General features: G+C 36.8%; 1 long non-coding RNA gene across 2 annotated transcripts in view; it reads left to right on the top strand.

Annotated features, from left to right (window-relative positions):
• LOC137465886 (uncharacterized) overlaps nucleotides 1-20,903 on the top strand; it is a 55,262-nt gene that overhangs the window by 5,413 nt on the left and 28,946 nt on the right. Inside the window, exons 2-3 of one of the 2 annotated variants that reach the window (XR_010994871.1) lie at nucleotides 849-974; nucleotides 5,147-5,227. This is a non-coding gene — a long non-coding RNA (uncharacterized lncRNA). Of the gene's footprint in view, nucleotides 1-848; nucleotides 975-5,146; nucleotides 5,228-20,903 lie in introns of those variants that run through there. The other variant, XR_010994872.1, reaches the window with a different exon arrangement.

Below are 20,903 nucleotides of genomic sequence, written 5' to 3'. Positions count from 1 at the left end.
CCACATGTTTAGGAAGATGTATGGGTAAACTCCAGAAAAGCATGTTACCTCACTTTTACTATTCATCATGCCCTCTTAAAAGACTTCATCATAAGAACTGCAAAGTAAAAAAAAGAAAAAAAAAACTGGCAGTGATTAGGCTACTCTATTGCTGAGATCACAGCATGTTCCAGGACCCTGTATTTTCTCATTGCTTCCCTGTGCCAAGCCCTTCCATTGAGTTCTTTTACTAGATGTAACAGGAGTGAATTTTTTTTTGCATAGGTTCTGACCCCTCCTGGGGTAAAAGTTCTTGACATAGATCCCCATGCTTCACAGTAACACCAGTATGCAATAGTATATAAGAAACTGCAAAAAAAGAGGCAAAATCAGAGAGATTGTTTCTCATTCTGCTTTTGCGTTGACTGTAAAACAGTAGTCAGCATGCCTGAAAAATGTCTCCATGCATGTTGTTTATAGCTCTGTTGCATTAGTCAGCTTCCTTTAATAAATCAGATACAAGTTGTGACATGTTGTTAATTCGATCACTAATAACCTGCTCAAATTGCAAATCTATGTCAGCAGGTTGGTGTTGATTAAGTCATAGTCACTACTAACATATTGTTTTAAATGACTGATAAATTTTATTTGCTGCAGTGATAGACTGCCTGCTCTGCTGTATTTGGTTGTGGGCTTGTGGGGGATTTTTGTTGCGGGGGGCTTTTTGGTTGTTGTGTTCTTTTTTTTTTTTTTTTTTTTTTTTTTTTTTTTTTTTTTTTTTTTTGTCTCCTTGCAAGCTTAGAAAAATGACACAAATGGCCCTGAGGTGGTCCTCTAAAGGCCTTTCTCTTCTCCTGTTTGCTGCAAAGAGAGCTGGTAGCCACTAGAGGGGAGGAGACTGCCGGCTTTACTGAGCGCTCCAGCTACAGCTTGAAGGTGCAGAGGCTGTCACCAGACTGGTTGCCCAACGAAATGGTTTAAAATATGTTATGAAGGTTAGTAAAAAAATAAAAATAAAATGTTTTTCCCTCATGCCCCCACTTCCTTTAATGCATTTGAAATATTAACTGCTCAGCACAAGGGCTATCTTAGGAGGGTTACTATCTCAGGTGATAACTGGGGGAGGGAAAAAAGCCTACCGTAATAAACATTTTGAATGTTACATCTGAAGGTAATGTGTTAAATATTTCAAGGCGAATGTTTAATTTTCTATGCAAGAATGCTGGAAAATTAGGGTGTAATCTAGGAATGACAATCATTTATTTCCTATGTGAAATGAGAAGTTTTGATTTTATGTGTTCGAAGTTTCCAATCATTTTGTCCATTCCCCTCTTCCCCCCCTCTCAAAGTATTGATGCTGAACAAATGTCTAAACTAGTAGAAAACTTAAGTATCATTCTTGCTAACTTTTTAAAACATATGGTCTGTGTTATATGTAACCAAATCTAAACCAGAATAGCAGAAAATCTCATTTTATCATCTGTAGATGGATAAATATGTATTTCTTTCTTTATATATACAGTTGACCTTTTTATTTTATTTTTTAAAACAGAGTAAAATTCTTGGTATTGTTAAAGAGCTATAATGTAGAACTGTAGCTTGTTACACTTACTCTCCTGAGTGTAATTGCACTAAGATCATTCAGTTTCCATTTGGAAAGCCAGTGGCAATTACTGGAATACAATGTATCATGCATTTGCTCACTGGATATAAAACGTATATACTAATTCGCAATAAAATGTAACAGCTGTCAGTGCATTTTCTGCTCTGTTACTTCAATAAATTGGAACTCTGACTAGAAAATGGGAATATTGCATTTTTACACACTCCGTAATGTGTTTGCTTTTTGCAAATACAATTTATTTTTTTCATGACAAAAATTGTGGTTTGTTATTACTGCTAGTGGATAAATATTCTTATATCAGAATGAATTACACATGGTATCTGTAAAGAAGTAGTAATATTTTCTGCTTTTTATTGTAGCTTGTCTCCAGTAAACAAAATGCACTTAACCTACTTCTGTCATATATTGGTATTTTATTTTATTTTATTTATTTTTTTTTAATTTTTTTTTTTAACCATTGCAATGGTTTAGGGATGGCGGGAGTCTATTTTACCCTACCTTTGCAGTTATTTGAGTAACACTGGTTAACATTTTATAGGAGACTGTTATTTCTCTCTTGGATTTATTTTTATTTTTATAAACATATATAGAGATCAATAGTTCTGGAAGACAGTTATTAACCATGACTCCTCACATTATGAACTAGTGCATCTGAGTTTTATTTAAGATAAAATGCCTGCACATTTGTGTAATTTTGTTACTTGAGGTCAGACTTTTCACAGATAATTAGCCTTTTACACACTGTGAAATCAACCTGCATTGGTTATTTGGCTAGACTCTTTGCTTCTGTTCTTTATTTCCCAGAAGGTTAACGTGCTGAAAATCTAGCTGCAAGCACATAGTACTGTCTCTTTGTGTTGCTAATTATCCCGTTGCATAATTATTAATATCAGGAGCAGGAAGAGGAAACAAGCACACCAAATAGTCATGAATGCTAGTGTTCTGGCAGGAAGCTAGTCCTGCATTAATAAAATGTGCCTGTGCCAATATCACAGAAGATAGGAGCGTTCCTTGTTAAGGATCATTTATTAACTGAGATCATCTTTTAGTTCGCCTTGGGGTAATGACTAATGTCAATGGCAAATTTCACAGTTGTCTAGAGAAATGAATTAAATTTGTAATAAAAAGCCCTTCGGCTTGTTGTACATGTTCATTTATTGGAGTAGTTGAACTAGGAGAACTGTAAGGCAACCAAGAACATTGGCTTAATTTTCCTTACATATAATAGTGACCTTTAGCTTCATATTGAAAAAGTTACCTATTATAGACTGGTAAATTAAATGAGAAGTTCCTCTAATGCAAAATAAACTAAGTGACTGAGCTAAGTTAAACGGCCCTTGAGCTTATGAGGTTTTTGGCAGAAACAAATTCTTTTTTTTTGCTACATCTGTTCTGCACCAGCCTTCTGAAGGTGGTTTGGTATCTAATCAGTCAGATAAAGCATTACAAACTGGGATGCGAAGAAGTAGTTAGAAGCTCATCCTGTAGGATACCAGGATGATTACAATCTTGGGACAGTACAGTGACATTTTTCACATTGAAATTGTGGGTTTTTTGAAAACTTTCAAATGTTCTTTATATGATATCGTTCATATAAAGTCAAAGCAACCTGCATCCATTAATAAAAAGGGTGTGTTGGAGCTTACTTTTTTAAAAAATTATGTGTGCATTGAAAAACAGAAGAAAGTTTTATATTGTCACTGCAGAGAATAAATATGAAATTTACAGGAAAATATCAAAATGTAAAGAGAAATGGCATGCACCACAGCACAGATGGAATGAGAATGATAAAATTTCTCTTTTTCTAGGTCAAAGGACAAGAGAAGTTTTGATTTTGGGGTATATATGTTTTAGTTTTAGGAAAGATGACAAGCCCTGCCCCACCACCAATTCAATACAGACTGTATCTAATGGTTAATGTGGTGGGTTTCTCTCTTTCAAAGAGAGATGAGATATGAGAAAACAAAACAAAACAAAACAAAAAGTATGGGGAAATACCAGCAGACAGCAAGAGAAAAATACTTTAGCTGTTGAAAGAAAATGGAGGTGGGAATACATCTACTTTGCCATCGAGACCTAGCAGGGCTCAGGATGTGCTTTTATGGTGACTCCCTGAAATTGTACTGCAGTACTTGGAAAATGGACAAAATCAATACAATAGTGCTGTCTTACTCTGCCTGTTTTTCAAAGTTCATGACAAAATTGCAGCACCAATGTTTTCAAAATGACTTCTCTGTTTGTATAAATTCTCCATTTAATTCTGTGTAGTAGGTGCTTTGGTGTGATCCGCTGCTGGAATCCTGTGTTTATTTCCATCAAATTTATTATGGCAATCATTTAGTTTATTTACTCGGAAGGTTCCTGAAGTTTTAAAAGTTTTGTAGATGTGAAATTTTCTTTCTGCTTTATTCAACAACATAAAATAACTTTTGGCATTCTAGTGACTTTAATGAATGCTTTCCCCATAAAATAATATTTAAAATATATTTTCATGTGAATTAAAGGATGCTTTTACTATAACTGATGAGGCTGAGCAAAAAAACATTGGAGTGACTAATAAAATCATGAAAATACTGTTAGTATGAATTCTTAATGGCTCCCACTGCAAACCATAGGTTGTTGACAGACATGCAGACATAAGAAGATTTTACAGAATTTTGGCAACTCTTGACTACAATATTGTTGTGTGACCAAATCAAGATTGAATTATTTCAAATGTAAAATTAGGTTGTGGAGGAAAGGTTATAGTCAAGTGTAGTATTCAGAGAGTGTAATACATCCACGGGGAGTCAGTGTTGCCGGGGTTCTTTTTTGCACCAGTCCATTAATGGACCCAAACTAGGGAGGCAGAAAATAGGGAGTTAAATGCAGAGGTACAAAGCTGCTAATGGTTACTGTTTATTTTTTCTGACAGAGAAGGTCAACTTTAATTTTGTATCTGTCACATGCCTGAATTCTAATGTATCATGTTAGCAGCTTTTAAGAATATTCTGGAGATGGTTACCAGAAGATAATGCAGAAATGAAGCATGGTGGCATTCGTAGGTGGGGGAGGGAAAGAGCAGGTTTACATTGTCCTTTGGTGTAAATCATTGTTAAGTTTAGAGGGACAGCTATCTTTCTTTAAAGTCCAGACTAATATTCATGGCACTGACAGGATGATAACTAACTGAAGAAAAATTGTCACCTACATGGCTCTGAGTAAAATCGAAAAGTTTATATTTTATTCCATTTTGAAATCCAGAAAAAAACACTTGAGAATATCTTTTTCTTAAGCAGTAAAAAAAGGTTTTGTTTAGCCGTATGTAGTGAAATTGCATTTTCCTCACTAGCAAGAATGTACAGCAGCAGGAGACTTTCATTTCAAAAAGTCTGCTCTAAAATCCAGCCACTGAAAGTTGTGAACATAGTAAGCAAGTCCTATGTTTTTAAAATTATTATTCTAATGCCTGTTCAGAATATGGACATGGGCATGTATAAAAAGTGTGGTTTACATAAAGTTTTCAGTATGTTTATTTAAGTGGGTTTTTGTTTGTTTTTTAAGGAAAGAAGAAAAAAGTGTAATCCAAGTTAAAACTTGATCTGAGTGACAGAAACATTCTAATTTGGGGGTTGATATATACAGGTGATCATATACAGGTACTGATAAATTTCAATATGCAGTTCTATGAAGAAAACAAAGAATTTTTTTATGTGTAAGGAAAATGAGAGTAACTCATACATAATTTTTTCCACAATTTTTTTCTTTGCTAGGTGGTGTGTGACCAATACTATAAAACATTTTAAAAAACTCAATGAAACCAATGTCCTTATAGCCAGAAATATGACAGTGTGTAATTATTGCACAATTAAATGAAATGACTGAATATATATTTTCTTAAAATTCAAGTGCTGTCATCAGCATTTACAAAATTAATACCTGGAGTACCTGCAGCACATGTCAAAATATTTCGGAAATTTCAGTGTGAGGAATATCTGAAATTCGGGCTATTGTTACTCAAGTCAGTCAAATATGGATTTAGAGTGGCTAGGTTTTAAAATGCTGGCTCACCTTTGGGCTTTTTGTATTGTTTTATTCTTTTTTTTTTTCATTTTTTTAGCCCTTTAGGAAGAGATAATTTTTCTTTCCTCTCTTTACTTAGACTTAATTTTGTATTTTCTACCAAGAGGCATATTCTATTCTGGATTTGTTTTTGTTTTAATTTTTCCACCTTTGTAAGCTGTAGTATTTACTTTTCCCAGACTTAGCTGACCAAGAAATACAGCAACGTGGAAGAAATAAAGCAGATATGGGTGGGGTTCTCTAAAACAAATTCAATTTCTCTCTATGCATTTCTATGCTGTGGAATAGACTTTATGCTTATTCACACAGAGGGAGTTTAGAAATGTTTTTAGAAAATGCAGATGTGTAAAGCATTCTTAATAAGGATGGGAAAAGAGTTTGCACTCCCCTTTTAACCACTCTCTCACCTCAGCCCTTTTCAGCATGTAACCTTATTCTCTGTGGGATTACTTGGATGAAAACCAATTAGAGAACTGCTCACACAATATAAATGCATACAGATTAGTACAGATTGAACGGTACCAATGCCAACTAATCATACAGTATATAAAGTCCTAAACAATATAGATATTAAGGAATGATAGGGAAATGGACTCATATTGTTATAAAACTGAGCACAAAATGTAAGCAGCATAAAACTGTTTATTTAAATAATAAATAAAGTATAGGTTTTCATTTGCCCCTCCTTTATTTTTTCCCTTTGTGGCAATCTGCCCATAGACAAAACTAAGTGTACCAAAGAAAAGTCAGCCTACATGCCTTCATGGTAACGTTACTTTATTGCTGCTGTTTTCCGTCCTTTAACTGTCCATCCTCTTGATAACCTCGAATGCAGAGTTTATTCTCCAGCTGGGATGAGAATGAGAAAATGGTCTCCTCTGACGTGGATGCTGATTCCATACAAAGGTGTCTGGGAGGGACAAATAGAAACTGTGAATATAACTGAGTTATTTTAATGCATGGCCCCCAAGGACTGTGTGACCTGAAGGGTTTGCTTTGCTGAGGGAAGCCTACAAGAGGATGACTACAGAACCATGAGATCAGCCATTGTTTCCTTTTGCGTTGCTGTTGTCAATTCCTGACATTCCAGGGAGGATATTTTGAGGAATATATATAGTACTTTTTTCTCCTCACAACTGTTGCCCAGCAATGGAAATAGAATGATGAAAAAATTCAGGTTTCATGCTGTCTTCATACTATAATGTCTTTTCTGATATGCCTACAGCTTTGGTCATTTGTTCTTCCTTTACCTTTTATTTATGTTTTTTCTGTTAGTATAAATAGGAAAATGTTTCAATGATTCAACTCTAGGCTTTCTGTTGAGCAGTAAGCTCTTCCTACCTCCTTCTTATGATGTTTCTTTGCTATATATAATCATAGTGAAAATTTCTGACTTTTTAAAGTAATATAGACAATTATCATTCTGTTCCTAATTAGTCATGTGAGGTACCTGTTATTTACTTTAATATTGGAAAAGCTTCTTAATCCTTGAAAAACATTTTGGCAACAGTGTTGAAATAATATGACAGAATTTTGAGTGTCTTGCTTCATAACTTCTCCTGGGCAATTGTCTCACTGATCTCTTAGTTGCTGGACCAAATTCTCCACTGTCTGAAAGTGACAGAGTAAGGAATCTATCTAGATATAGCTACAAATCAAAAGAAACACACATAAAAGAACTGAGTCATACTCAGTTTGGAAAAAGAAACCCTTAACTAAAGGAAGTGGAATAGTTTACAGGAGGGATTGTTGTGTACATTGGTCTTCTCCAGAACAGCTGTCATTTTTAGATCAGCTGTGATTATGCATTGAGTTTTACTCTGAAAGTGTTTACTATAGCATTCAGGAAAAAAAAAAGGCTAATTACTATAGTCACTCTCTGTACTATATAGTGTCTGTTTTTCTCTAGCTTCAAAGAAGAGAGAAAAGAAATCCTTCCTACCATAGTTGTTACATAATTTTAGCTGGATTTTTGTGCTCAACTTTTGATAGAGATGTGCAGGAACTCAAATGCCTGAATTCATTAAGCTCTCACTGCTCAGTTCTGTTGCTGCAATTCAGAGCCAAATCCTGACTGTATGCTCAGATACTAATTATGTCCTAAAATGAGTGTTGGATTGGCCCTTGTGCGTGTGGCACCCTCATCAGATGATGTCTAGGTGCTGTAATTTCCTTAGTTGGAGTAGTCTAATAATGATTTCTGTATCATGAAAGAAAGTAATTTTAGAAGTGATGGAGAGAGAGCAAGAGCTAGCAGAGAGGATGGTACCTAAGCAGAGCGACTTCTTTACAGACCAGGACAGAGCAGCAGGGGCCTGATGTCTGATATGAGTTCATGTAATCCACTCCTCCTTTCATGGTTTGCCCAGGTTTTGAAGACTTCATTAATTGCTGCTTTGGTAGAACTTTCCATTTCAGACCTCAAATGAAAGTACACATGAGCAAATATGAGTACTATGTTGAAGCTTCTGGATTTTGACTGGAGATGGGATCACTGGGGTTATTCATGTCAAGTATCAGTGAATTTGAAGGAATACTGACCTTTTCCAAGAAAAATTCAGGCCTGATCATTTGAACTTTTAGAGGGAATAATCTTTTGTCATTAATATTAATAATTTCTCAGATTTTCTTGAATGAGATTCTTTTTTTCTCAGATTCCTTTTACTGCCATTGCCTTAACTCCTTGGTCCAGATGCAGGAAGGAGCCAGTTGTCTCCATTGCATTACTGTGGAGTGAAAGACCCTGTCCCTCCCCAAAAGGCAAAAATGTGTGTTTTCAGTTCATTTGAATGTTTAAGCCATATCAGGGAAAAATATTAATTACTATAATAACCAACACTGAAGATGAAAATTTTTCATTTAGAGCACTTTGCCACATCACTTATCACTCCAAGTTAAAGTAAGCATAATTTGAAAGGAATTATTAACATATAATAAGCAGGACTATATTATACCATTGGCCACTGAAGATTTATTCTTTTTTCTTATCTGTCACAGATTTGTCAAGGACCAGTCAGGGAACTGAGGTATCACAAGTCTGAAGGGTTTAAAATAGTGAAAAACCTATTAGGTCATCAACTCCTCCCTTCTGCTAGGAGAAATTTGTTACTGACAGTGTAGTCTGAAGTGCTTTGTCCACTTCAATTTTTAATGACACTTGTTGTTGTCCAGAAGTTCTGGCAGGACAAACATCTTACAGGAAAAAAAAACCCATCAGTGGACAGAAACTACTAATTTAGGAAATTATATGGAAGTTAGGGGTTTTGTGTGAGTCTTCTGAAATCTCACAAGGCATCTGTCCAGAAACAGTAAAAAAGTATGGGTTAAGAGTGGGAAGATGTCCACAGTTCTTGAACATAAACCCTAAATGATAGCAGAGCATTGATTTTTTAATAACAATTTTTATGTTGTTCTATAAAAATGTATTGTAGGAAAAAAAGTAAGGGATGGAGGTTTGCATTTGAGTGGACAAAGGAGAAAATTAGCTGCCAAGGGTAATAGAATCTGTGCAGTACAACACTCTTTCTATTTCAAGCAGAGGACAGTGTAAGAAAGCGGCACAGTGCTTACTGATTCATCTCAAAAACCATGCTGAATCCTGAAAACCTGCCAGAACTAACAAGATATCATGGGTGAATTCCTGTTCCCCAACAAATGAGCAAGGATCTTGCCATTGACTTCCTTGGGGTTAGGATTTCACACAGTAGTTGAAATTTCTGTTGTGCGGTGTGGAGCTGAGGGGTCACTGAGACTTCGACTCATGAATATGCACACACAGTGCTATACTGGGAAGTGAAACGTGGGCTCCAAAGAAACAGGCTCCAAAAAATCAGTCTGAGATGCTTTCTGTACCATCTCCTGACCGGGTCTCATTTCTACTAGGCTGATACTAATCCCAGACATTCCTTATGAATTTACATTCCAGAGAACAATAACCTACCTGAAAGACTGCATTTTCTCTAATTCCCTTTTAATATCCTGTTCATGTTCCTGAGTGTACAAGTAATTGATATGTTGTTGTTATGCTTAGGTTTCAGGGGTATTTTAGAATACTGTCTTCAAGGAAGTGGTGTCAGGGGCATCATGCGAATTGTGAAGGAAAGCAATGCCATAGCTGACTACCTCCTGTGACCAATAAACCTCTGTGCCATGCTCTTTCAGATTTCACTCTGTCATTGATATTGTCAGTTCCAGGCTTCCCTGCTGCTTCATATTTACTATCCTAGGCTGTGGGGGAGGGGAGGAAAAACTGCCCTCCAAAGAGTAGAGGTCTTATTCAGTGGGAATCCTGAAGATCAGGCTGAAGAACTTCAGTGGATCAGTGGTGTATGCCTTAGTAGATGTGATGCTGCATTTCATACTGTTTGGAGCATCTGCTTGTGTTGGAGCATCTGAACGTGCCTTGGATACTTTTGTAACACTTACAGCAATAATTTTCATTGAGCTCATTCTCATCTCTCATTTTAATAATTTAGATTTAATATGGAAGGAATTATAAGTATGGCCTCCTAGTCAAATTGTGAAAGATGTTCAGTATATGTGTTCATGAAAACCTCACATTTTTATAGATTGTCCACACTCAATGCTAGAAAAACTTGAACAAAGGAGCAAATAGTCTTTGGAACAGTAGAAATGGTGTATTTCTGGGTATAAAATGTTTGGAACAGTATCGACTCAATCTGATTTTTTCTTCATCATTTTCAAAAATGATCCTTGTTTTTCACTATTATATTCCCCACATCAAAACATGATTTTAATATGTTAACATTTTAACAACATTTTAATATGTTTCTGGTACCCTGGGAAGAGTTGAACAGAGCATGTTCATATTAGAAAACTCAGAAAATATACATCAGAAGACATAGTATCCATCAAGACCAGAGATAAAAATTTAAAAATAAAACCCAAGAAATTCTCAGCCAATACTTGTTATTCATGCTAAAAATTATGTTCCCTTTATCCATTTTTCATTTCTATACCAGAAAAAGGTGCAGTTTTAGTCATCCATGAACACTCCACACCCAAAACATAGCACCACTATAGGGAGATCTCTATACAAAATACCAATTTTGCTATATAACTTATTTTTCTAATAAACTTTGCAGTGGTATAAAGAAAATTGGACCACATTTGTCGCTTGTCCTTCCTCAAGGCAGCACAGAGTTTTAGATTTGTGAAGTGGACACTGAGGAAGAGAATGGCCCTGTAATGTAGTTCACCACTTGCTCTCTATGGGAAATTTAGGATGGCTTCCTTAAGAGCAGTTTACAGTATAGATATGACTGAGGTCCCTTATGTAGCTGGCCAGGTTTTTATGCTGAAGTCATTTGTAGAATCAGTAGAATAAGAGTTGACTAGATCTTGTTTGTACTGAAGTCTGCTGCTGGAGGTGATAGTCTTGTAAATGTCTGTAATGCAGAAGAAATACTATGGGTGGGCCTGTGTCTGAGGACAGAATGAAAATACAGATAGTAGGATTCAGCTGGCTTTAATTCAAGTCATTGCTCCCAAATGTCCAGTAATGGCCACCTACTGATCCTGGTCCAGCTGGCAGCATGTGCATATAAAGGTCTCTGTGGAGATAAACAGCAATTAAATCACAGAGAGAGAGAGAGAGAGAGAGGCAGAAAGCAATTGCTGTTGAAGAAGCTAATACTGGGAAATACCACAAAACCAAGTTTCTACTGCAGGTGTAACATTATTTCGTATAGGATTTAAGCTGCATGCACCAAAGTAGAAAACACTGATGTCCTGAGCATATTGGGGAGGAAGAGAGCTGGATATGATTTACACTGTTCAAGGCCACAGTGTTTGTGCTACTGTGATGGAAAGACATATGGTGCTTGCTTGAAGCAAGCCGAATACAAGCAGAGGTCAGTCTTGCACTGGTGAACAGGATCTTGCATGTAGATATACAGTGCTACTGGAATTCAGCAATGGTTAGCACAGCTTCCTTTTCCATTGTGGACATTGTAGAACTGGGGTTAAAAGATGTAACTGTGCTCATCACTGGAGAGGTTACCCAGAAAAACGTATTTGTTTGCAGCAGTGATAGTATAATTTCTGTTATAGGAGCCTTGTGCCTTTGTTAAGAATTTTTCTTTCACCAAAATATGATTCTTTTAGACACTTCATTCTCATGGTATTTAAAGGAAATAGACTGGGTTAATACCCAGGAAATTCCTTCTTAGAGAATGGAATTTACTATTTTGGATATTTACATTAATATTTTTTTTCCTATTGAAATGTCTGTGAAGGAAAAAACATCCTGGAGTGAAATTTTATTTACCTATATAGGATTTTTAAAGGAATTTTGTTTTCAGGTGCATTAACTCAGCCAGCCTTTCTGTTGGTTAGCATTTAGATTTTGTTAAAAAATCTGAATTTATGTCTCTCCTTCTCATGCACTCTCTAAGTTTAACTCACATAGAACCAGTAGATGGTAATTTTGTTTCCTTCCTCATACAGTAAAAAATAACCTCTTCGCATTAAGATGACTTTGCTTTTTTGCAAAGATGTAGTACGCAGGTCAAAATCAATATGTATCCAAATCCTTTGTGGCAAGAAAAGATGGATAAAATGCTTTGAGACAAAATTTTAAAAACAAACACTGTAATTAGCTTTTATTTAGTCTTTTTTTTTTTAAGACAATGATTTCCATTTCATATGGAAATGTAGATTTCTTCAGAGTAATTTCATGTTCTTTTTGGTTTAAAGCAACTTTTTTCCTTTGATTACTGAAATATGCAGTTCTCTCTATTTAACACGTAATATCAAATCAACATACTTCCCCCTTCCTTTTTTTGCTGATGACAGTCAGCAGAAATCATGTTCCAAAGTGCCCTGAGAACAAGGACATTGATCTCAAGTGAGACTCTTGTGCCACCTTCCCCTTGTCACTTTCAGCTGTAATTTGTTAAGATACCAGCTCTAAATTATTAAACACTTTATAAGTATAAATAATTCAGCAGTCAACAAATAAAGTGACAGCCCATTAATCAGTTCCTGTTCATGTACATAGGTGGCATGCTGTGGTCTGTGGTGGGGTATGAATTCTGCTGAAGTCCGTGCGCTTTGCAGCAGCGCTGCTTCTTCTCACATCAGGAAAAGGTTTGTGTGCATCTTCTAGGGCTTGTCATTTATTTGCACAAAATCCAATGAGCTCCTGCTAAGCTCTAAGGTGGCTCAGTGGTGAATTGAGTCTTTTACTGTATGAGACCACACTGATATGCACTCTTTCCTTCTGACCTGGGTTTAAATCTTTCAAGGGCCAACCCAGCTTGGAAACACCAGAAATCCGGCAGTGTGCCTGTAAGCAGGAATACTGCAAACTGACATGGTCCAAATGACAGAAGGAAAGCTCTTTGCTATTTCAGGCATCATCTGAACAAGGGAAGCAGTGTGTGAATCAAGCTGAGGTTCTTGTATGCTGCCCTTAAGGTCAGCAGGCATCCCCTCCTCAGGATTTCAGTAAAGTTCTTGTCAAACACCAGTAGCATGTACCAATGAAAGGCTGTTTTCAGAGCACCATATTTTCCAAATCCAAAGTATTATTAAGGTTTTTCAGTACAAAGGTGGCCTATTTCATACTCCTGAAATTCTACCAAGAAGTGATCAATGGACACAAATGCTGCACAAATATCCTTGGAAATTTTTATCCCAACATGTCACAAAAATCTAGGTAAACCTGTGTATGACGACTATGCACTGTGCTTAGACATGATGTTATTTTAGGGGAAAAAAAGAAAAGAAAAAATTTTTGGAATGTATTTTAAAAAATGCTGTATGAATTTTTGTGTTTTTAAATCACTGTTTGACAAACATAAATGTAGAGTGAACGCCTTTAAGTCTTCATTTTCAACACTGCAGGTGTTGCAAATTTGGATTGGCAGTAAAAAGTTTCCTCAGGAAGAATGAGAAAATGGTTGTTTAACAGCTTTCCATTTTCATCTTGCATAGAGAGCCTGGGAAATTCTTGTTGTAATGGAGAGACTACAAAGAGGCAACTGAAATGATCCTAAGTCAAGGATCAATCCATCACACATAGGAAAAGATTATGTATGTGTCAATCTCTCTTGCTTTTTGATGCAGAACAAATGGATGTTACCCTTTGTAAATGGTTTATATGAATGCCAGTGCAGCGTTTTAATAGAACAGGCCAAGGACAGGGAGACCTCAGACTTCAGCACAGTCAGGGTTTCTTGCTGGATAAAGCACTAGACTGGAACTTGCAAGACCTAAGCTCTGCTCTCACCAAGCTGTTAGATGACCTTGAACAAGTCACTTCACCCCTACACAGCACCCTTATAAAACTGTGATAATGATATTGACCTCTTTTGTTACAAAAGTGTGAGGTCTAGTGTTTAAAAGTCCTGCTTAAGAACAAGTGGTGGTGTCACCCTGTGTGTAGTTGGAGCTTGGATGAGACAATTTTTGGATGACATACATGCAAGTGAAGGGATTCTAAATTACACCGGTGATTTAATTTGCATAAGTGCTTGAAAAGATAAAAGTGAGCACCTGTGATGAAGCTGGTCTGAATAATATATAGTAAGTAGGTGCAATGGAAGTAACAAGAGAATAATGTGGTTCAGAAACTGAATATGAGAAATGACAAGCAACTGGCAAAGGAAAGATTTCACTGAAAAGAATGTGATTCTGTAGTGAAGCTGGGATACAGATTTTGTAAAAATAAAACAATTTGGATTTTTTTTTTTTGAATGGGATCATATTAAACCTGTGAAGTTCTCACATGTAAATAAAGATTAGGCTCATATCTTTCCTGCAGTAGAATGGATGCAGAAATCTATTGGTGGAGAACTTACTAGGACATAGGACTGCTTATTGCAAAGTCAGAGCATCACAGAGCTAACTGAGGGTGAGGGAAACATATATGAGATATTACTTTTCTGACTATTAAAAGATAGTCTCTGGTCAAGGGATCAGGTTTCTGGATAATGAGTGCTTTTAAGGTCTGCAAGGTTAAGATGATGTGGCATCAGCTATATATAAAATGCTAGTGCTGCCACTTGAGGCAGAGCTCAAGGTGAAAGTTAAAACTGTCATGGAACAAGGTGGCTGAAAAAAGTTGCAAGGCCAATTGACTGGATCAGCAGTATGGTGGCAGTTAGAAAGACAGGCAAACTGATGATCTGCATCAATCCAAAGGACCTCAATAGCATACTAAAGTGCTTATACTGTTCCCTGCCAACAGTCACTGAAATATTGCCAAATCAAGCGAACACAATAGTCTTTTCAGTCATGGATGCCAGAGATGGCTTCTGGCAAGCAAAACTGGATGCAGCAAACAGTAACTTGACAACTTTCTGGACCCTGTTTGGGTGCTATCAGTGGCTGACAATGCCATACAGAACAGAAATTGCTTGAGGGGGTACCAGCAGAGATTGCACACAGCCCCTGAGGGTTGTCTGCTGCAGATATCAGTGCAGATGACATTGTTTATACTCATGTGGGAGGGCAATGATTGAGCTATGGCCAACCATGATCATAAATTTTCTCTGGTAGAGACAGAAGACAGCAAGAAAGAATAGTCATGAGCAAGCATAGGAATACTGTACCAGCTCAAAACAAAACTCTCTAACCCCTGTTTCTAGTGGAGGCTAGTGGAGGAAGCCAAGAAGTACAAAAACATGTCAAATGCCCAGTGATAACACCACAGATTTCTCCTACAGAGAAATTTGAGGAGCTAGAGATGGCAGTAGAGCAATACACATCCTTGCATGTTATCCCTGAAATCCACAGGACCATCAGTAGCTTTTGAGAGGTATTATTTCACCCTCTTTTTCCCTTCCCTTCCCTTCCCTTCCCTTCCCTTCCCTTCCCTTCCCTTCCCTTCCCTTCCCTTCCCTTCCCTTCCCTTCCCTTCCCCTTTATGATTCTTTAATATACTGACTTATTTTTTTATACATGTGCTTATGTTTCTGAAGATATGTTATAAGAGAGTGAGAAGAAGGTCTTTTACTAGAAGTATAACTGTAAACATTAAAGAAAGCTAAAATTTAAATGAGAAAAATCATCCAGAAACAACAATAAAAAGAAAAAAAACTCCCAAACCCAAAAATGTTATTATTGTTTCTGATTATCCGTTAAATAAGCTGTCTCATTTTTGATAGATATACCAGTTTACTTTGTTAACCTAAAAAAAGAAAAAAGCCTTATTTAAACTATTCACTGCTGAATTTACATTGTGGTTGTCTTTGGCTTCTGTTACACATCGAGCCAATGCTTTCAGAGAACTCTTTATAGAGGATCCAATATGTATTTCCTGAGCTGTAACCACCGATTCTGAATGCAGAATCGTGTAGACTTCGTTGGCATTCCCCAGATGCATTACCTTATATTTAGCCACTAAATCCCAGCTGCCACCCTTCTGGCCACTCTTTTTTGAGGGAAGTCTTTGCAGGTCCTCAACATTTGCACAGCTCAAAAGAAAAAAAAAAAAAAAAAAAAAAAAAGAAAGAAAAAATTAGTAGGGTCTGTAGAGTTGGAGATTTTAGCATTCACACCCTTTTCCAGATCACTGATGATTTATATTGGAAAACAGCAGCACAAGCACCAGTTGATGGGACAACATCCTACTGTATTCCATCTAGAAAATTAAAGAACATTTGGTCTATAAAGGTCTATGTTAGGATGTTTTATTCCTAGCCTTTAATCAGCTTTTAATCCATAAAAGACCCCCTCTACCAATCCTGCCACAGTTTAATTTATTTAATAATCTTTGGTGTCAAGGACTTTAAAAATGCAAGTACATCCACATTTCTGCTGACATTGTCAGCACAGTAGGGTAGCATATCAAGGTAGTATTTCCTTTACAGAAATCAGACCATTTCCTTTGTAACAACATTGTTTTTCTTTTTTTTTTTTTCTTTTCTTTTTTTTTTTTTTTCTCTTTTTTCTTTTTTTTTTTTTTTTGGGTGAGGATGGAATTCTGCCTTTCTTAGGATAATTTCTTGAGACCTTTTTGAGATGAGCGGTACATTGGCAATCTGTCAGTCTTCTGCCACAGTAACCTTTCATAATGTAGCTTACACATTGCAGCCAAAAGTCCTGTAAATTCGGATCTAAGTTGCCTCAGACCTCTTGGATGAAGGTCATGCAGTTTAATATCTTGCTTCTTATATCAAACTGATCTACCTAGTTCAACTTAATGCCTGTTTGAGGTCTTGCATGAATGTCCAATACTAGAAACAAAATAATCACAGATCTACAAAATATTATGACTTGGAAGGGACCAATAAGGATCATCAAGTCCAAATCTTAGCCCTGAACAGGACATCCAGAATATTCATGTGCCTGGGAACACTGTCCAAATGCTTGAACTCTATCAGGCTTGGTGTTGTGATCACTTCCCTGGGAAGCCTGTTCCAGTGCCCAAACATCCTCTGGGTGAAGAATTTTTTTCTAATTGCCAACTTAAACCTCCCCGACACTGGTTCAGGCCATTGCCTCGGGTCCTGTCACTGGTCACCACAGAGAAGAGATCTGTGCCTGTCCCTCAGCTTCCCTTCATGAAGAACCTCATGAGGTCTCCACTCACTCTTCTCCAGCATGAGCAAGCCAATTGACCTAATTTTCTCCTCATAAGCTTCTCGTACACCATTCTTGTGTCCCTCCTTTGGATGCTCTCCAATAGCCTTATGTCTTTTTTATTGTGGCACCCAGAACTGTTCACATGACTCACGGTGAGGCCGCCCCAATCCTCCATCCCCTCCCTTGCCTGGCTGGTCATGCTGTGCCTGATGCCCCCAGGACAGGGTTGGCCCTCCTGGCTGCCAGGGCACTGCTGGCTTATATTCAACTTGCCATCCACCAGGACCCCCAGGGATCTTTCCATGGCACTGCTCTCCAACCTCTCATTCCCCATTCTCTCCGTACATCTAGGGTTGTCCCATCTCCTGTGTAGAATTCAGCGCTTGCCCGTGTTAAACTTCATACAGCTGGTGGTTTCCCAGCTCTCTAATTTGTCTAAACTCTCCCTTCAGGGTTTTTCTGCCTTCCAGGGAGTCAACAGCTCCTCCCAGCTTTGTATTATCTGCCAATTTACTAGTATCCCTTTAGTCATCTGTCCAGGTTGTTTACAAAGATGTTGAAGAGCAATCTGTTTGATGTGAAAGCAGACCCTGATATTTAAAATGCTTTAATTCAAAACTAATAAAGAAATAAAATTATGAGTGAACTGAATTAAAGGGAAGGTTTCAGAACATAATGGAAAAGAAGTGAGAGTGTTCATTCACCTGTAATATAAATCAATTCTTGCCTGGTAGTTACAGGCTGGATGTTTCCCATAATATTTCTACTTGTAGCTTCTTTGTATACTTTGCTACACATATTATTGCCCTTGCATATAGAAATATGTAATGAATTTTCAGAACCAATCCATGGTTAAACCAATATATTTTATACCTGGTTTTTATTTGAAAATTGTTTCCTAGGAAGGCATACATATATTTATATTTGCCTTTTAGAAGATGAAGAATAACACCTGGCATGTATCTCTCTACAGAAAATGTTTAGCTTCACATCACACATCTTCCTTGTTAGGAAATGAAGAGTTAATTAATCTCCCTTAGCTACTCTCCATTTATAGTTCAATCAGGGAGTACATTCTAGAAGAATCAAATCCAGTAAAGTTCATAGACATTGCAGTAATTTTGTACCACTATATCATACTACCAGAGAGGATATCAAGATTAGAGTTTTCATGCTGAATATTGAACACATCAGACTGAAGATGTGGAGTTCTTAATTGCCAGAATGGGAGTGTCTATGCTGAAAATAAACTTGCAATGGAGAAATTTCACTCATCAACTTGCAAGACATAGGACTTGTTCCTTTTATATGTTATTTTTTTTTCACTTAGGCAGTAAATTCTCTGAAAAATAAAATATTATTCTTATGTGCTGAAAAGTCTTGGCCAGTGTCTGTGGAGAAGAGAGGGTTATTTATTGGCCAGTATTGGTGGAGAAGGGAACATTATACCTTCTTGAACCAACAAGACATTTTTTTACCCATGTTTTATTCCACAGAGGGAAGTCCTAACTGTTTTCTTCACCTTCTCCTGGAACAGTGTCTTAATCATCAATGTTGTTGCCAGCACTGTATCTTATAAAAATTTACATTCTCATTTGTAGACCTTCTCCTGGGAGCTGAACATTTCTGCAGCTTCAAGCAAAAGAGGAAATTTAAATTGTTTTGTTATAGTACATAGGTGTATAATATCTAAAATATTTAGTTAATGGGGAAAAGGTGTCTTCTAGCAATTTTGAAAAAAAGGCCCTCACTCTTTCAATTTTTAAGTAGAAATTCCCAAATGAATACAGCTGGTTTTGGATAGGGAGAAATATAAACAAAGTGTTTCTGAGTTGTTTACTCTGTTTCTGGTGCAATGAAAAATCAAAATTCTGTTTAGTCTAGATTGGATGTTTTCCCTTCCTATTTTAGTTAATGAACTTCTCACTTCTTTCAATTCCTCAATGTCCCACTCCCCCAAATAACCAAGATTCCCAACATAGTCACATCAATATTAATAAAGAATGAGTGTTTTGTGATTTTTGGATGAGACTAGCATTACCTCTCAGGGAAATCTATTCAGCACATTGTGTTTTATATAAAATATGGTAGCGTAGCAAAAGCGAAAAAGATGAGATTTTAGGTTAAAGGCTGAAAATCTCTCTTGGAAATTATATTATGAAAATGAAGTAGAAAAATCATTTCTGTACTGCAGAGGAATAAAAACTAACAAAAGCAGATTTTTTGCTCACAAAATGATGAAATTTTCCCCATAATGCTTTGGGCCAAATTATTTTATTCAATGCAATTTAAATATTTCATTTTGATTTCCTTATTAATGATTTTTTCTAGAAGCAATTTCACTCTGGGAAGAAATTTTGAAATAAACGTTCAATTCAAAAAATGCTAAATAGGGCACTTGGGTGTTATTGAAATACCTAGCTTTATTTCAAGCTGACATGCTTTACAAATGCTGTAGTTTTTATTAAAATTTTATGTTAAGTAGTTCAAAATTGTGTGATTATAAATTTGTGAGTCAAGTCTATTGCCAGGGAAATATAATACACCTTAAAGAAACAGGTGGTTGGGTATGTATACCTTGCATCGTACTGATCAGGAACTATTTAAGTGATACATGGAAGAGAGTTTAGTGTGCTGATACATTTCCAATTTATGGGCAGAATTGGTTATTGGGCTTGTTTTTTCGAGGGGGGTCCAGGGATAGAGATGGTGGCTACATTCTTCATTTCAATTATAGCAAGAAATAATATTCAGTAAGTACAACATGCATGTGTTCTACAGAGTGGATGCAACCCCTGGGATCCACAAATGCTAAAGAGCTTCCAGGTTTGTAATCCTGATATTTGGAGTACTGCAACTACAGGGTGCACTGTGCCATGAAGCTGCTGATGGTTTAGATCTAACCTCTGGAAACATTACATGGCTGTTGCTGCTTATTGTTTGCATCTATGTAATGCCAAAGGAACAAGGACTCTCCAGTGCCAGGTGGTGCACAGAGATCGGACAGACAGCCCTGGCTCCAGAGACAGAGAGGGCACTAGAAACAGACTCAAATAAATAACCAAGCACAAGGAAGCAGTCAGCTTGCTGTGATAGTTAGTAGACCCTGTGAACATATCAAGATTGTAAGATGCACTGCAGAAGGTGACTTAATGAGAAATTGAAAGTTGAATAATGAATTAGTTTAAATATTTGTTCCAGAGAAACCCTCTTTAGTCCAAATGAAATTAACATCTTGGAAAACAACACAATGGTGCTTGCAATGAAGTTTAACAAATGAGAGTGGATGTTTGCATCAGTGATTTACCAACTCTTGTCTCTTAACAGTAATAAAAAAAATAAAAAAGTAGCCCAAGTTTAACAGTAAGGCAATCTGAGAGTGTAAATTTAGATGGTCAATAACAAGCCCAAGAAGGGATACAAAGGTGAGAGATTAGCTCTACGAACCTGGCAGAATGAACCTTATAGCAAAAGTTTGGATAGATACGAGTAGGGCAGTTTCTCAAGGCCATGTAGAATAACGCGACTGCAATTAAAACTCATGCTAATTATACCCTACTCAAAAAGGATTATGTCCTAGACATGTTGTGTGGAAATGGGTGTGGTAACAACCTGTGGCAAATGGTCAGACTTCAAAGAACATTCTGGGATGTGGCAGAGGCACAATGGTACTGAGGGCTCCCTG

This window comes from Anomalospiza imberbis, chromosome 2 (assembly GCF_031753505.1).
Source record: "Anomalospiza imberbis isolate Cuckoo-Finch-1a 21T00152 chromosome 2, ASM3175350v1, whole genome shotgun sequence".
NCBI lineage: Eukaryota > Metazoa > Chordata > Aves > Passeriformes > Viduidae > Anomalospiza > Anomalospiza imberbis.
The sequence above is the reverse complement of the archived record's forward strand: the minus strand, read 5'-3'. Positions and strand labels throughout refer to the sequence as shown.